Source organism: Caretta caretta, chromosome 4 (genome assembly GCF_965140235.1).
Source record: "Caretta caretta isolate rCarCar2 chromosome 4, rCarCar1.hap1, whole genome shotgun sequence".
Lineage (NCBI taxonomy): Eukaryota > Metazoa > Chordata > Testudines > Cheloniidae > Caretta > Caretta caretta.
Genome location: NC_134209.1, coordinates 44,784,248 through 44,802,981, shown reverse-complemented (window position 1 = coordinate 44,802,981; position 18,734 = coordinate 44,784,248). Strand labels below are relative to the sequence as shown.

Sequence of the window (18,734 nt, the reverse complement as noted above, 5' to 3'; positions counted from 1 at the left end):
TGTTTCAAAGAAAGAAATTATAGGAGATTTAATTAGTGAGGTTTAGCCCCATTTGGCCTTCATTACTAGCCTCCATTGCTGCAGAGAGAGAACTACACAGTACCTTTGAATGCCCTCACTAAAACAGGATGCTGGTAGAGGTAGATACGCATTCAGAAGTGTCTTTGGAGTTGTAAGATCTGCGAGCCTGCTGGGAATCAAGGAGAGACAAATGAAGTTAGTGATGGCTGAAAGATAGAGAGGTTTGGTTTGGATAAGTTCTGAAAAGGTTGGATCGTTATCTGAAGTTAACAAAAATATATCAGACTTTTTTGGATCTTTCTCCTCTTCCTTCCTGTTTCATCCTCTCCCTGCTTTCCTGACCTTTCTTCTGCCTCCATCCCTCCATTATTCTCATCCCTACTTCTCTGAACCCCAGGAAAGTATTCCAGTTCTTTTATCTTGACCTGACCTGATGTATGCCCTGAGTTTAGGTGTTACATGACTTATGAGGTGCAAATCTCAGATCTGTCATATTCTCTGCTAGGCTACGTTATTAACATCTCTAACATTCTGGGGCTTTCTGAGGTGTCCGGGGATTAGCAAGATCTGAAGACAGTAGCCAGCCCAAGGGACCTTGACAAGCTTTATGGCATCTGGAGAAGGATTTCAGCAAGAAAGAGGTTTAGCAGAGGACTGTTGGGAGTCACAGAAAAGGACAAAGGCACGTATTCTATCTTTTATGAATCCATTCTATTCAGGACAAGATCTGAGATGAGGATAGGAGTGGCTCTTTTTCTAACTTATTCATCCATATCCAACACGGGACTCCATTTACAAAAAAAGGTACAAAGAATGGTAAAGAGAAGGATTTGAGTAGGCAGGTAGGAAAATAATGGCAGATGGATGAAGAGAAACCTCAAAAGGTTTGGATGAATTTGTATGTTTAAGATAAGTATCCAGTTTTGGGGGGCACTTCTGAACTCGATCTTTGTACCTTTAGAGGTTTTGCCATCACTAATGTTTACATCATCAAAAAGCGTGTGTGTGTGTGTGTGTGTGTGTGTGTGTGTGTGTGAGAGAGAGAGAGAGAGAGGAGAAAGAGGCTGATTTATGAATCTGAATTCTTGGAAAGACAAATTAATTGCAGTGTGGCACTTCTCTGTAAACTAATATTGACATAGAGGACAGCAGGAAGAGATGAAGACAATGAGGAGACCCTGTAGCACTTAGCAATGAGGAGACCCTGTGTCACCAAGGCCTATTAACCAGACATGTACCGAGGCACTAAATTTGTTTGGAAGAAATAAATGTACATCCTAAAGGTGAATGCAGTAATAATAAGCATTTTACAAGATTATCCCCTTACAAATGCACACAGCAGAAATGATTACACCCCAGACCTCTGATTAATGCTGGGCCTATCTTTTAAAATATATATATATTGGACATTCAAAACTATGTGTAATAACAAAAGGTGAAAGCCTATGAAGGAATAAAGAGAATGGATATATATAGCCTGATCCGCTCCCCATTAGAGTTGACTTAATGATGTCAACTGACTCTAATAAGCTTTAGATCTGGCCTATAATTCATGAAAATCTGTTACATAAAGACATCTCTAACTACTTTTATATGGAGTGTCTTGCACCAGATTATTTGTATTACACTGGAGTATGCAGAAGTAATACTGATTGTGCTCACTCTGGGCTCTTATGGCAATGAGCTGTGCATCTGATCAGGAGGAAAAATTTAAATAAATGCTTTATTTTTCACCTAAAAAGGTCAACAAGATCATAGTTTTCACATTGCCCAAAACCGCCCCTAGGCAATCGTACTGGAGTGTTCTTGGAAGAGGTGCAAATAATATAGTACTTGTATAGCACTTTACATCTTCAAATTGCTGTTAGAATATTAACTAATGCATGAAATGTTAGCAGGCTTAAGTTATACAACTTTACAGCTCACTTGCTGCATTTATCTTTACTGCTGCATCTCCTTTTACACTTATATCAATTTTAAAAAGTTATATTCACTTATAAGATTTTTTTTTAATCGGCAAATGGGTTTATTGTATGCGGTGGGGTGAAAAAAAATGTGAAAAATGCACTTTTGGGGGGAACTGACCTAGCAAAGTCTGGGACTGAGGGTATCTGCAAAAAATTATACGATTAGAATTGGCACTAACACTTCCTGGATCCATTAAGCATGCGCATATCTGCTAATGCATTTATTTGACAGCTTGCAGTGAGCTCATTGGAAATGCTCTGCAGCCCTTTTCTCACAGAAATAACAGAAACAGCATGACAGCCAGATATTGCAAAAAGTATTCAAGACAGAAACTTAAGCCTTTTAAAAATGACAAAGGCAGTGAAGAGGGTGCAAATATTATGAAGATGAGTATTTTACCTTTCAAAGAATTCAATGAAGAGACTAAAAGCTCAAGGGCTAATCTAGAAAATGTTTTTCTATAATTTAGGCCTGCATGTCTCAAGCACCATGAAACCTGTCTCATTCAGATGACAAATTCCATTGCTGCATCATTGCCTATATATTGACGATCAGGGAATGGGGAAGGTGCAAGGAACTTTGTGCTCCCACTCACCCACCTACCCCTTTCCCTTACTTGTGCATCTTACAGAAGGAGCAGGGATAATCACAGTCCCTATGTTTTAGGGAGTGTAGGGATTGTTCTCTCCATGAGCCACTGGGGAGGATGGACATTGCCCCACAATGGTGAGAGGGTGATGGGGACGTGATCCCTCTACATCAGCCTGCAGAGTGGGCTAGGCACACCAGGGAAAAACACTGCATCATTCTAAAGGATATTGTTGCCTGCACATCTCGCTACTGCGCTGGTGCAAGTGGGCACAATCCCTTCCGGTGTATCCTCCTGGAATGGTGCCCTTACAATTTAGCCCTTAGAAATTGTTTTCAGAAGAAATGTAAAGACATGCTGGCAGAGTGAGCATCAAACAGCTTTAGAGCTAATAATAATTTCAGATGCATGAGAAATACTACCCATTGTTACCTTTTCTTTAAACTTATAGTATCACACTCATGGACCTGAAAATGCTGTTCGAGCTATACTATTTTTCATTTCCAGAGCCATCATTTCTGGGGCTGAAATAGCAGTAAAAATCATCCAAGAAAGTATGAAGATACAGTAATAGCCTCCCAAGGGGCATGGAAGAGCCAAAAGCAATGTCCAGTATTCCTGAAATTCAGTGGGATAGCAATTCTGTGAATGTTCTGCTTAGATAAATGACACTTCTGCCAAATGCCCAACTAGCTATCTTTCAATCCTAAATCTTTCCCCTTCACTTGTGCTTGTTTTTCACAGTGGTAGTTTTATCATTAAATACATTTGCCAGATTTGCATAAAGCTAGGTGCCTAAAGTTATGCTCATAAATCAGTATTTACATGTCTAATTAAGTGGGCTAACTTTCAAAAGTGCTGAAATCCACTGAAGTAAATATGAAATAAAAACTATTTAGACTTGATTAGCCCGCTAAATCGTTCAGATTGCAAGTTCTTTGGCACAGACACGGTCATTTATTATACGTTTGTACAATTCTTAGCACAACGGTAGTGTGGTCTGTAGTGGCTACTTCAATATACAAGTTTAATAAAATAAATAATTTAATTTGATCACTACAAATAGTGTTGGATACAACTGAGTTTGCCTAGAAGTTAAAGATTTCTTATATTTTAGCTTATTCATGTTCTTTTCCATTTACAGAGTCCCACACAAAATGGAGAATCCTCCATCTGGGAAAACTGGTTGGGGCTCCCAATTAGCCTTATTACTTCCCCAGCACTCAAACCATTTCCACACTATGGACCATCTATCTGAGGTACTTATATGTCCCCCTCACTAGTGTATCTAAGTGCCTCACAATCTTTAGTGTATTTATCCTCCCAACAACCCTATGAAGTAGGCAAGTACCATTGTTCCCATTTTACAGATGGAAACTGAATCACAAAGAGGCTAAGTGACTTCCCCAGGATTACACAGGAAGTCTGTGGCAGAATGAACCTGGGTCTGTTAAGTCCCAGGTGAGCACCCTAACCACTAGACCATCCTTCCTCTTTGGGAATCAAGCAGTAATTTTTGATGGTAATGAAACATATGAACACTAGGGTCCTGATTCTACTTGCACCAGAGTAACTTCACTGATTTCAGTGGAATTATTCCTGATTAACACTGGTGTAAGTGAAAGGAGAATCAGGCCTCTAAGTCCTGTCCAATGAAAAACATTATTTCATAGTGAATGAACTCTGCACCTCACTAAAGCAATTGGATTAAACATTTTGAACTAACACAGAATCCATGAATTTTAAAGCTACCTTGAGCCTCCTCCATATAATTCTAAAAGAACACAATATTCTTCATGCTAATGCAGTGAAGATTGGATCTCAACATTTCAATATGTTGATAAATGCAATTGTAAAGAGACATTAAACTGCAGAATCATTTTACTTCCAAATTTTTGCTAACTTAACACACCAAGAAACCAATATTGAAGACAAAGACATGCTATTTTGTGATGAAATGTTCTTAGACATTGTCTGCTAAATCCCTATAATTAGCATGGCCCCTGGTGAATGTCACTGCGTATTTGATGAAACAGGGCATGAACTCTGCAGCAACACCCGGGGGGGTCCGTAATGCTATCCAGAATGGCTCTTGGAATTTTTAACTACTAGATAGGTTCTCCTTATCTAGGAAACTCAGGGGAGAAAGGCATTTGTCCAATCTAATGACCCCTGTTAGCAGATTTATGCCACCTCTCTCTCACTCTTTCTTCCCTCCCCACTCTACTGATGTTTAATTTGAGGATTTACTAAATTTCAGAAAGTTTATATTTAGGAAAAGAATATTGAATTAAACTGGTCAAGGAAACAACCAGTGAAGCCCATTTTCTATTTTATTGTATATGCTTGTTTTTGCCATTATTATTGCTCCGTTATTAAAAATACAACACAGAGATATAATCTCGAGGGGAAAAGATGCCTTCTTTTCAGAAAAGAAATAATAATTTTATCAAATACAAAAACGTCAAGCAGCTCCACAGGATTAAATTAAAAATGTATATTAAATAGACAGCCTGACCTAGGAAAACTTAGCACTACCTCATTACTATCAAGAGTAGTCATTTCATCCTGAACATGTTACCCAGTCTTTTACTTTCCTTCACAAAGACACAGAGTACAAGCTATGTCACTATTCTCTTTCTTCAGGTATAATCATTTACTTTTCATATTTCAAGTGGCAATAATTCTCACCAGAAGCATTGAGTCCTGAAATATTATAGAATTATTTCAAATTGAAATATTAAAGACTTCAATATTAAGGTCAGATTTTTTTTTCTTTTGAATGAGACTTCACAGTTACAATCAATAAACAGTGGAAAGGGATTAATTTTACATAATCTTGTTGGTCAGATTTGCAAAATGAAAGCCAGAGTCTGTTTTGGAAACAGGTCCCATTTTATGCGCTGTATTGTTTTATTTTGATGGGGTTGGTGTGTGTGTGTGTTGGGGTAGGGGTGGTGATAAGGGAACAGTAGATTGAATGAAAGGTTCCAGTTTAGCCCTTTTCTAATATTATGTCCTAAGTAGTGCATGCTTCCAAGAAAATGATCACACACGTCCGGTGAGCTGGAATCAAGAAAGGAATAAAGTTTCCTGTTATATTAAGGACTAACTCCTTGATTAAATGACAGGTTTCAGAGTAGCAGCCGCGTTAGTCTGTATCTGCAAAAAGAAAGGAGTACTTGTGGCACCTTAGAGACACCCGTTGCCAATTGTGCCCACATATCTATTCAGGGGACACCATCACAGGGCCTAATAACATCAGCCACACTATCAGAGGCTCGTTCACCTGCACATCCACCAATGTGATATATGCCATCATGTGCCAGCAATGCCCCTCTGCCATGTACATTGGTCAAACTGGACAGTCTCTACGTAAAAGAATAAATGGACACAAATCAGATGTCAAGAATTATAACATTCATAAACCAGTCAGAGAACACTTCAATCTCTCTGGTCACGCAATCACAGACATGAAGGTCGCTATCTTAAAACAAAAAAACTTCAAATCCAGACTCCAGCGAGAAACTGCTGAATTGGAATTCATTTGCAAATTGGATACTATTAATTTAGGCTTAAGTAGAGACTGGGAGTGGCTAAGTCATTATGCAAGGTAGCCTGTTTCCTCTTGTTTTTTCCTACCCCCCCCCAGATGTTCTGGTTTAACTTGGATTTAAACTTGGACAGTGGTCAGTTTAGATGAGCTATTACCAGCAGGAGAGTGAGTTTGTGTGTGTATGGGGGTGGGGGGGATGTGAGAAAACCTGGATTTGTGCAGGAAATAGCCCGACTTGATTATGTAAAGAGTTGTCACTTTGGATGGGCTAGCACCAGCAGGAGAGTGAATTTGTGTGGGGGGGTGGAGGGTGAGAAAACCTGGATTTGTGCTGGAAATGGCCCACCTGATGATCACTTTAGATAAGCTATTACCAGCAGGACAGTGGGGTGGGAGGAGGTATTGTTTCATATTCTCTGTGTATATATAAAGTCTGCTGCAGTTTCCACGGTATGCATCTGATGAAGTGAGCTGTAGCTCACGAAAGCTCATGCTCAAATAAATTGGTTAGTCTCTAAGGTGCCACAAGTACTCCTTTTCTTTTTGCGAATACAGACTAACACGGCTGTTACTCTGAAACAATTTATTTGAGCATAAGCTTTCGTGAGCTACAGCTCACTTCATCAGTTGAATGCATCCGATGAAGTGAGCTGTAGCTCACGAAAGCTTATGCTCAAATAAATTTGTGAGTCTCTAAGGTGCCACAAGTACTCCTTTTCTTTTTCCTTGATTAAATATAGCCTCAAAACAAATAACCTCCCTCTGTGTTAACTAGCCTAATTAATCTTCATGCTAGATTAACTTGATAAAACATTGACCTAATTTAGGATTAAAAGATTACCAGTAACATTTTGAGCTGAAAGATGTAACATGCCTCATGTCAACACAGTAATGACAGAATTAACCCTGCAAGCCCTCTTGAATCAGTGCATTAGATGCTGCTACTTGAGCAGGGTTTAGATGGTCTGTTAATGGCTGCCATACAAAACAGGCTAATACTGAAACATTCACAGCTAGCTGAGCAGACCCACTATAGGTCAGGCACATACTAAGGCAGGCCATAAAGTCAAAAGGGAAAACGACTGAGCATACCACATGCAGACTGAAGATGTGCTGGCTGCTACATGTCAAGTGAATTCTACAGTCAGATAGGTGTTTGGCTCTAGTAATAAAATAAATTGGATGGCAGCTCTTTGACTTTTTTACTAATAAAATAAAGGAAGTAACAGTGACATTTGCTTCTGCCTCAATAGAGCATCGCCATCTTGGATTTTACTCAGGGATGTCAATAGCATCAAAAAGCCAGTTCGGGGGGGCTGGGGGGGAGGTGTTAAAATAGATAATAGATTACAGCATAGAGTGAGACAAACTGTGCTTCCAAATATTGAAATGCCCAACACATCTCACATTATCCATTTCAAAGCTCTCCAGATAAAACTTGCTCCACTCATTACAGCAGATGCTACAATTTAGAATGCAACTAGAATATAAATCCTTCATTCACTCATGCAAAGATGTTCCTTTGGGGTTGGAACTTCCCATGACTGGTCACAACTGAATATATCTGGAAAGCATGAAAAAAATACATAGTTTTGGGGATATTTCATAGACCATTAAAGGACAAAAAGAATATATTTTATTTCACTGAAAAAAAGGAGATGCTCTGACTTGCTCATCAATGGATGAATAAAAGTTACTTCAAAACTGGTGTCTAGCTAGTCTTCATAAATGTGTTGGTTCTACTGCGCTAACAAGAGTAAAAACGTGGTCATCACTTATTTGAGTCAGTAAAGTAAGTAGAAAGAATAGTGAACACACATAGGGAGCAGATCTATTGAGTAAGGTGTTGGCATATTTAACACTAACTTTTCAGAGTAGATCTGCCCCTTTATCCGTGATTCTTCTAGCCACTTGCTTAATTTCTTTATTGTTTCCCAAGTCTTGAATAGTAAATATTCACAGGAAAAGCTGACTACTTAGGGCCAGACTGTCTTTTATTTGATTATGTACAGGTAATGGGGTTGACAGTGCAAAGACCCTTTATACCCTATACAGGGCAAGTCCTTGTTCTTGAGAGGATGCAGAAAATACTCCATCTATGCACACTAGAGGATGAAAATTGCCCCAAAGGGGCTGATAAGGATCAGGGAAGAGACAGAGCTATGGATCGTGTAGAGTGGTTACAGGGGATCTAAGAGACTGCCCCCTGGATTGACAGTTGGACAGGGACCACTACAGACTAACCTTAAGTGAGTCAAGCTTGTGAAAGGAGGATACAAAATACTGTAAACACATGTAGCCAATAATTTTAGTTTATCATCCATTTATTGTGTGATGTTATGATTAATTGACGTCAAATTATATAAAATCATTGTATGTTAAATAGAGTTAAATTGTAGGATTATAGAAGTATAAGACTGATCAGTATCTCGAGGGAATCATATTAGATATCTAAGTAAGGAAGGCTGAAATGCAAGACCTGAAGCCTGCAAGATTTTAGCTTAGCTATTTTAGGCCTTTGAGATAAGAAATGCTGACATAAGTAAGTGACTGAAGAATAACCCAATGCCCTAAGATTATGGGGAAAGAGATACCAAGTGGTAATATTGTGACAAATTAGCTGGAAGATTAATTTTAAATCATAACAATGCTATAGAGGCACATCGGTCTCCAACATTGTCTTAACCAGAGGATACAGGTTGTGCATCAGTGCTAACGAGAATAAAGAGAACCTACAAAACCTATAGATATCGGGGTCCTTTATGTTTCTAGGGGACATCAGACCAATAAGGAAGAAGAGGGTTGACACTTTCATGTACATATGCAGAATGTAGGTGTAGACAGAATCACATTATAAAAATGTGGTGCCCAAAGCAGGAAAATTGAGCGTCCTATGGGAGAACTCCAGCAGGAACCATCCATTTACTGATGATCAATCCACGAGAGAGAGCCATCTGACTCCAACTCTGTCTAGAAGGATGTGGGTATATCTGTAGTTATAACTGGTGCCTGGACACATTTAGGAGTTCTATATACTGTGACATTAATAACTTTGTTGGTAACTTTAAAATTGATAAACGATAGTGGACCTTGTTTTTGTGATTGCGTGTGTTACTTGCCTATGGTTTCATAGGTTCCTATGAGCTCTAGATCGAAAATGAGCAGAGATAACTCTGCTGAATTTAAGACTATAGCCGTCAGAGCCGAACCCTCGATGGTGTAGTATAACATCACTAAAATTAACTTTAAATAAAATTAAAAGCTGCACACAGATAAATTAGAGAAGGACCAAAGCAAAACACAGAAAAAAAATGGTCTCTCTTGCTTTGTCAGTTATTCTTTTTTAAACAATTTTTGCAATATTGTAGTATTAGCCTTTGGCTAATTTGGGAGGGCTTTTTATTTTTATGCATACCTTACAAAAGCTTAATATAAATCATATGACATGCACTCTCCCCCCACCCCCCCAGGAGGATAAATGGAGGAATTTTTGCATTTATTTCCATTAAAACCCAGTGCCCCTTGATAATTTATTGCTGTAGCTATATCTATGCATTATGACATTTTTTCCTATATTAAAAAAGGAACAGGATATTGAAGTTTTCCTAAAGCTACTATTACTAATGTCCCAAAACAGTATATTTTGAAGTGTTTTATTATACTCTGTCACTTACCATAAATTCATGAAAAAGAAATCAATTATTAATCCTAGTTTGGTCAGTCAATTTGGCACAATATAGAGAGGTTTTGAAAGCTGAGTAACAGAATTAAGAGCAGTTCTCTTGCTTTTATTCTTCTAGACTAACAGATTGCAGCCAAACCAAGCTGTGCTGCAATTCTCATCAGTTCTTAAAAGCTACACAGGGTGGGTGCTAGGTCAGTATGTGGATGGGACAACATACAGGAACACTCAGTTTTTCATGATGGGAGGCCTTACAAAAACCAATTTACATAGTAATAGAGAGAACCATATTGCTGGATGTGTTGTATTTTCAGTTAGAAGTAAAACTCTTGACCATCACTGGTTATTAGTAAGGCTATGATATTCTTACAGCAGTCACAGTGGTAAAGGAAATCATGAATTTAAATAAATTCTGTAAAATCTTGGAAATGTCTGTAAAAATACATTTGATTAAGCTCCCACACCAAGTGGCATTGCAACCTAGTGCACGGAGTTGCAATTTTAAGATGCTTATTGTAGACAAATGAACTAAGCAGAGAGGAGTAAACGTATTGGTATGCTCTAGATGCTTTGTGCCACAATCCCAGTTTATGGTCAACTGTGATGCCCCAGTGTACATTGTACTGAGAGTTGCAGGTACCACAGAGCCCTGTGGGACCCTAGAACAATTCAACAGGAGATATGGTTAATGCTGTATTTAAATAAAAAATTCCACCTAGCTTCTCTATTGTTTTATATCTTTTCGCTATTAAAAGTGTTTTTTTCTGTCATTTACAGAGTCTTAAATGAAAGACATTTATTCCTGTGAAGAGAATTAAGACAGTTCCAAATGGTTTCATTTTTATTGTTACCAGGAAAATAAAAGCTACAGCTCACCTTTTCATTCTGACTGCATTCTGCCAGGGTATTAAATTAATTCTCCTCCCTCTTCCGTTAAGTGGTTCGCTTTTAGTCAGTGTTCAGTGCTGAAGTTACTTTGAGTACATGTTGAGTTATTAACTTTCTCTTTACTTGGATTTATTGTGAAAGTTTTCATACTCTATTACAAAACTGAAAAAATCTTTTGGTGGCAAACCATAGTAAAGGTTTAACTTTTCAGAAGTGTTCCTTTATTCTAGATCTGAACCTGCTTCCACTGCTCTCAAAGGGATTTTTTTCCATTTAAGTGAAATGGGAATGGAATCAGCTTCATTATGCATACTGTCTGTCACAATTACTATAAAAAATAGTTTGAGATACGCTGGTGACATCATTTATATGACTAGATAAAAGCAATTACAGTATCACTAATTATATCCACAGTAGAACCAATCATTACAGCTTGTCTAAAATTGGTCAAAATTTAGATGAAATAAGAGGGAAATAGGTCAATGGCATTTTTGTGAATTCTCCCTCTCCCCTGATTATTTACCTGCTGTTAACCCTAGTCATTGAACACAATATCCAATAATTAAACCTACTTTGTTTTCGTCCAAGGACCTCTGAGAGCTTCAGAAACATTAATTTGGCCTCTCAATACCCCTGCAAAAGAATAATATGCTCACATTACAAATGGGGAATTGAGGCACAGAGCTTAAATAATTTGTTCAAGGTTGCACAGCTAGTCAGTGTTCGAAGCAGGAATAGAATTCAGCAATACCAATCCAAGGGCTTAAATACAGACAAGCACTTAAGCGCATATTTAAGTTTAATCTTATGAGTAGTCCCCTTGACTTCAAAATTAAGCATGAGTTTAAGTGTCTTGTTGAATTGGTTGCTCTATCACTAAACCACATCTCCTCTCGAGCTAGTCAACATATATTTTCTGGGAGGGTACAGAGAAGATTAACTTTATTCATGTGTGATCTCACGATGAGCTCAGAAATAAAGACAAATATTTTATAATTTTAAAATAGTGATCTGGGGCCAAATCATATCTTCCATTTTCACAAATTGAGGGAAAGGGGATGTAGTGGCTGGCATGAGACAGAAGTAGAGGGCTGAATTGTTTCTCCTTCTCCTGACCCTAAGAAAGTTTCTCCATGGCAGCTCCAAGGACTCTTGAGTCCGCACATGGGAAAGGAAAGGGGTATGGCTGGGGGATAGCCACTGCATGCAGCATCAAACTCAGCTCCACCATGAATCCATGAGTTTGTTAAATTGTCAGCATGAAATTTAGATGGTTTTCCTCTGTATACCTTAGAGTATGATGTATCCAAACTGTCTTCATTGCATACAACCTGCCTCAGAAAAATCCTCCATATCTTTTGGCCAGAACAATCTCAAATCAAGATCTATTGACACAGTGCAGCCAAGAGGATCTGAGTACCATCATTGCCAGGAGGTGTTGGAGATGGATTGGCCATGTGCTTTGGGTGGAAACTGATTCCATCGCCAGAGTAACAATGAGATGGATACCTGAAGGCAAGCGAAAACGAGGCCGCCCGAAAACAATATGGTGAAGAGCTGTGGAGGCCGAGCTGAAAAACCTGGGGCACAGCTGGGGAACCATTGAAATATTTGCCAGAAAGAGACAGGAGTGGAGGAGCTTCGTCACTGCCCTAAATGCCCGAGGCGTAACAGGAATATGATGATGATGATTTAGAGCGCTATTTTAGGAGGCAATTCTAGCATTAGTGGGCACAAGGTGATCCCAGAACCTGCACTGTCAGGAACCAGGACCCAGGGCACAGGACATCCATGTGGATGACCTTAAATCTCTGACTATTTCTGTGGGAGAGAATAGTTGAGGTGAGGGAATCTCACTGAGCCAGTTCCACGGGGATGGGGAGGACGAAATGATGTTTAAGAATGACAAACTTCCAGGGAAATTCTCTGAGAGTGTTCAGCTCAGTTTTCCTTCTCCATGTGGAAATAACTGCCCAGGATCTGATCTGGCCTTTTGTTCTTACAACCTGCAGTTTAAATGCAGTGTATGTTCTACTTATTTATAAATCTCTCACTCTCCATTTAAAAAAAAATGTGTGTGCTGTGTTAACATTACCTGTGCTCCTAAAACGTTTTGGGTGATCAACAGCTCTGCATGTCAAACAGCATATACCACTTGCTTTAGCCAGCAATATAAAGAAGTGAGATAAAAGGGCTGGGTGAGAAAGCCAAAGTAGTTTTATAGGAATCCTCTCTGACATTATGACTCTCCATCTTAGAAAGTTATTTCAATGTCTCCAGAACAAAACAAAAAACTTAACATTCAAAGTTGTGAGTACTCTTAGTTTGCTACCAATGTTGTCATCAAACCACAATCACATCTATTTGGTTTTTAAAACGACCTTCACACCATGATTGACAACCAAAAATTGTATCAAAATTCTTATATATAAATGATTTGATGAGGCTGATGCTTTTCATTATTCCCGATTTTAAAGTAAGGCTACATCTACACTGCAAAAAGGGCGTTCTTAACACACGTTAACTATCCCATGTTAGTTAACTTGGGTGAAAAAAGCAGCCTAACTTGGCAGTTAGGCTTTTAATTGAGTTTAGCAGCTCAAGTTAATGCCTAGAGGGCTCTCAGGCCCACCAAACATCCTGGGTCTGAGCTTGGGTGCTAGCTGGAGTCTCTGCCAGAGCTGCAACATGTACCTTATTTTTAGTGTGCTGGTTCAAGCCCAGCTAGCATGAGCCTTGCTCCCAGCTGCAATGTAGGCATACCCTAGGAGAGCCTGGAGTTGAACCTGAGCTGATAACCTGACTTAACAAAATCTAGTTTGTGTCTTCACTGTTATTTTAGGCTGAGTTAGCTAACCTGAGTTAAGAACGCACCTTGTTTTGCAGTGTAGACATGCAGGGTAGGGATAGGGTCCAGGGCGACCTAGAAAAATGGGATGATTGGGCCAAAAGAAATCTGATGAGGTTCAACAAGGACAAGTGCAGAGTCCTGCATTCAGGACGGAAGAATCCCATGCACCACTGCAAGCTGGGGACCGACTGGCTAAGCAACAGATCTATAGAAAAGGACCTGGGGATTACAGTAGATGAAAAGCTGGATATGAGTCAACCGTGTGCCCTTGAAGGCTAATGGCATATTGGGCTGCATTAGTAGGAGCATTGCCAGCAGATGGAGGGAAGTGATTATTCCCCTCTATTCAGCACTGGCGAGGCCAGATCTGGAGTATTACGTCCAGTTCTCCCCCCGCCCCCGGCGAAAGGATGTGGACAAATTGGAGAGAGTCCAGCGGAGGGCAACGAAAATTATCAGAGGGCTGGGGCACATGACTTACGAGGAGAGGCTAAGGGAACTGGGCTTGTTTAGTCTGCAGAAGAGAAGAGTGAGGGGGGATTTGATAGCAGCCTTCAACTGCCTGAAGGGAGTTTCAAAGGGGATGGAGCTCGGCTGTTTTCAGTGGTAGCAGATGGCAGAACAAGGAGAAATGGTCTCAAGTTGCAGTGGGGGAGGTCTAGGTTGGATATTAGGAAACACTATTTCACTAGGAGGGTGGTGAAGCACTGGAATGGATTACCTAGGGAGGTGGTAGAAGCTCCATCGTTAGAGGTTTAAGGCCTGGCTTGACAAAGCCCTGGGTGGGATGATTTAGTTGGTGTTGGTCCTGCTTTGAGCAGGGGGTTGGACTAGATGACTTCCTGAGGTCTCTTCCTACCCTAATCTTCTATGATTCTATGATCCTTCGCAAACTATTAACTGGTTATATTGGTTGGTTGGCTGGATTCCCTTTCTGCCATTTTATTTGATTGCTTTTAGAATGAAAGTACATAACTACTCCATTACTGTTCTTATACTGTATTTAGAAGCAGAAAGGGATGAAAATAGCCAAGCACTTTTCTCCTTTCTCCCTCTCTCCTCACATAGACTAAAGACTTATTTGTTGGCCTGTATGAGAGTGTGGGTGTAAGCCTTTTATGATACAATATCATCCATACCCACAGTAATACTGAAAGTTGTTTGTAAATGCAAATAGCAATCTTTTTAACAACCCAGAAATATCTCTTTTTTTAATAGTGGTGTTATTGGGGTAAGGAGGAAATTGGTTTAAGTAACAACCATTTTACAAAGCTTAATCAGATAAATGACAATTATATATAAAACTGACACCTTGTTACTTAATATATCTGCTTCCCCTGCCTCTTCTACTCAGATCTGCTTGTTTTACTGAGAAAAACAAATGTTTTACTTCTTTTAGTTAGAGCTGAGCTAATACCCCCAAAATATTCTCTGAGATATTTGCTCAAATAGAAGTTGGGTGCAGCTATGTTCATGTCACTTTTGTGGTCACTTTCCATAAATAATTGAGCAAACAAAATTATTAGCAGGAATGTTCACCGAAACAGCACACTTTAGGTGAATAGAGAATATTCAAAAAGCATAAATTATAAAATGTGAACATTTGTAACAGAAACCAGTTTGCAAGAGGTACATTAATTGATCAGGGAACAGAAACATACCATGTGATTTATTTGCCCAGTCAAAACTAATCAATTTCATATATTCAAAATTCTCAGATTTCATATATTCAATGTCTGCAACAAACTGCTTGTGGATGGAATACAAAGCAAGAATTATTATTGCAAAATATTTGCCAAACTATTTCAAATGGTGAATAAGTTTGAGAAAAATCACAATCTACACATGGATAATTCACAAACAGAAAAAGGGATGAATTTCTCTGAATAAGTTATTTGCTACGTGTTACTGATTCACCTATGTTACTCTTGTAGAGCCAGTATACTTATGAAAGAAGGAGCGGTATTTTATTCTGTCACATGCAACAGGAACAAAATCGTTCACTTGGTTCCAATTTGTAGAATTACCATTACTAGTGATGAAGTATTGTAAGAAGCAGAAAACATACTGCTTGACTTTCAAATAGTTGAGTTTGCCATATAGTATTGGCATGGGATGGGGGTGGGGGGAATGACATCACACATTTGAGCTGTAAATCGAGCAAGTTTGTTAAGGAAGTAATTGAAAAAGGCTAAGCCCATGGCGTCATTTTGACAGTCAATAATTCTCCTGCGTTTGATTGCAATTTAAATGCACCTACTTTGGCAAGTTATATTTAATTTATTTGTCAGATGTATTATTCCCATTATAAAATAATAACTGCTTTAGTCACCTCCTGAAAAAATCAGACCTGACCGAAGTTCACGAATATTTGCTAGAAACCATTATTCACTGGCTTTGTCTGTGGCCAAAGAAGTCACCGCTCACTAATAGCAAGGATGACCATTTTGTCAGGAACTAACACAGAACTGCATGACACTGACAAGGACAAACATTATTATAATGAAAAATGGTGCAGGTCTTTCTTGAAAAGGGCACGTAATTTGCATTGTATGTCTCCCCACCCCCCACAGGAACTTGTCGAACTCTGAATGCTCTAAACCTGGTTGTATTCTAATGAAATAACCAGTTACAGAAAAATAGGAAATTCACTTTTATTGTCAATAAAATCAGTAGCGTCTAATTCTTTTTACTGAATTATTAAAATGTATTGCTCATCAAGTTTTGAAACAGAAATAATTATCTAGGTAAAGTGGAGCTACAAAATAGAAAAAGTCTGAAAATTATATTGAACATCATTATTCAGGCCCAAATACACAAGAGAGAGACATCTTTCCCAACCCCCACCCGACCACAGAAAAGTCCAGGTGTTAAGTTTAGTTTTCTAGATATTTTCCCTCTCTTATATTTTATGAATGCAATTTCATATCTGTCTTGCCATCTGTCACAAGAAAGAACAGACATAGAACAGTGGCAAATTCACGTTAAAGATACTGTCTTGGGATAACAAAGAGAAAAATTAATGGACATGGATTTACAAATTATTAATGATTTTTCTTGTCATTTTTTGAAAAATGAAAGCTATGCACGCTGTCTCTCTCCCCAAACAGATTGCATTTTATTCCTCTGCAGTTTGTCCGTCAGGCTTCACTCTGACAACATAATCCAAAACTAATCCAGAGCATTCAGTTTTCCTTGTTGGCTCTCATGCACTCTGCTTAGACAAATCCTGCTACCTGTCAGCCCTCCTGTGTGTGCCAAACAGGCTGCCAGGTTAACCCCTGGGGAAGCTGAAAGACCTGCTGACTTAACCCCTGCTTCCCTTCAAATAATCCACTGTAAATACATAGGATGTTAACAGGCTAACTGTTCTAATCAGGGCTGGATCCCTTAAAAACTGTTTCATACACAGCCCTTAAGAACTGGGGATCTGAGCATCACTGCAGGAAGAGGAAAGGCACTGTTTCCAATAACACAAGCTCTAAGCAGATGGATAGAACACACTGAAAGATCTTAATCCCCTAAACCAGTTTGTGAAAATATACATATCACTTCACTGGGCCATCTCACTGCTTATAAACTCTCCCTAATTGTCAGAACAAAGTAAAATAGTGCCATAAAAGAAATCCTAATTTAGTTATAATTTAGACTCACATCAGCTCCTTTTCCCCCATTGTTTTTGCCAGTCATTATTAAAATTAACTTTTCTATTCTTAGATTTTTTTTTATGGAGCCTAAAATTGTATGTAGTACAGCTGACTAAATAGAACAGATTTCAATACACTGCAAAATTTACAAAAAAAGATTTTAAAACTATTTTGACAGGTAAAAATATATAATTATTTTGCACCATTACTTAAAACAATTCATTCCTAATACATCAAACCTGAAATACAGAGGACAATTTGAATTTACAAGTCTTTAAAAAATACTCACTATTTTTTTTTCCCCCCAATTCCTTCTCTTCATTGGAATTCAAGGCACTTCTGCTGCTGCAGCATCAACAATCCACAGCAGAAAATAACTTGGGTAAGCACGGCATACCAAGGAACACTTAAAAGCCACACTAAGCTTAGCCACATGAGAAATGTAATAAAACATCGCTCAGCTCATTTAATGTTTGGAAGGCATGATGTCCCGGTTAATATCTGAAGTGGGGGAAGGTAGGGTAAGCCATGGGAGTGTTCCTGAACTCTGCCACAAACAAAACTGGGAAGGTCTATTGTGACTTCTGATAAGAACATTTATTTTACTTCAATTAAATTTCAGGCATTCTCCTGAGAGAAAGAAAGGGAGACTGTTCTTCCCCACCCACATTCATATTTATACATATACGCACACATCTATCAGCCTCCGGAGTCCTTCGAAACGTTTAATTTGTGTTACAAATTCTTAGTAGCACTGTTTTTATGTAAACTTGTGGACCTAATAAATAGACCGTCACCTTATACAAATCACAAATTCAAGAGATATTTAAAATAATCCTTTCCCTTTTAATTAAAGGGTACACACTTAAAAGTCCATTCTTGCTTTCAAGAAATTACTGGTTTTATAACTATGCTCAGTTTTTACCATAGCAAACAGATCTGAAACCTTATTTTTTAAGCTCACCTATTTTTAGATCTTTACAAGGTCTTATACTTCCTAGCAATATCAACATACATATTTTGCAATATACATTTTTACATAAATTACTGATTCTTTAACATGACATTTTATGAAAACCAACAGTGAATGTGTTCTCTTAATCTGCACTCTCTCTCTCATCTCAAAATGATCATTATTTTGTTGACAGAAAAGTTCAATGGAGTGTCAGACAATAGTTTGTCTTCTGGGAGTTGACAATGTTTGGTGGGGAGAAGGCAGGCGCCTATGAAATGTATCCCTGTCTGAGATAATGCTGTTTTGAATCAGAGTTACTATTTTATTTAGTTTGCTTTTTTTAAAAAACATGTGCATTGGTTAAATTATTTATACAAACAAATTAAACAACAAAATGTAAACAAATTACAAAGTTGGAAAAGTAAAATGAAATAAAGACTCAATGGCCAAATTCCCATTGATGTCAGTGGGGCCAAGATTTCACTCTCAATCTACTGAAGGCACTAATAGATTCAGTTCTATTGATTAGTATTAATCAATACAGAACAAAATGTTTTAAATGTAAGTTCTGCACAGT

General features: G+C 38.4%; 1 long non-coding RNA gene across 2 annotated transcripts in view; it reads right to left on the bottom strand.

The window, feature by feature from the left end:
• LOC142071747 (uncharacterized) overlaps positions 1 to 17,776 on the bottom strand; it is an 83,975-nt gene extending 66,199 nt beyond the window's left edge. The window contains exons 1-3 of one of the 2 annotated variants that reach the window (XR_012667936.1): positions 17,492 to 17,776; positions 11,277 to 11,337; positions 104 to 190 (exon numbers count right to left, since the gene is read on the bottom strand). This is a non-coding gene — a long non-coding RNA (uncharacterized LOC142071747). The remainder of the gene's footprint in view (positions 1 to 103; positions 191 to 11,276; positions 11,338 to 17,491) is intronic. The other variant, XR_012667937.1, reaches the window with a different exon arrangement.
• Positions 17,777 to 18,734: the final 958 nt, after the last annotated feature.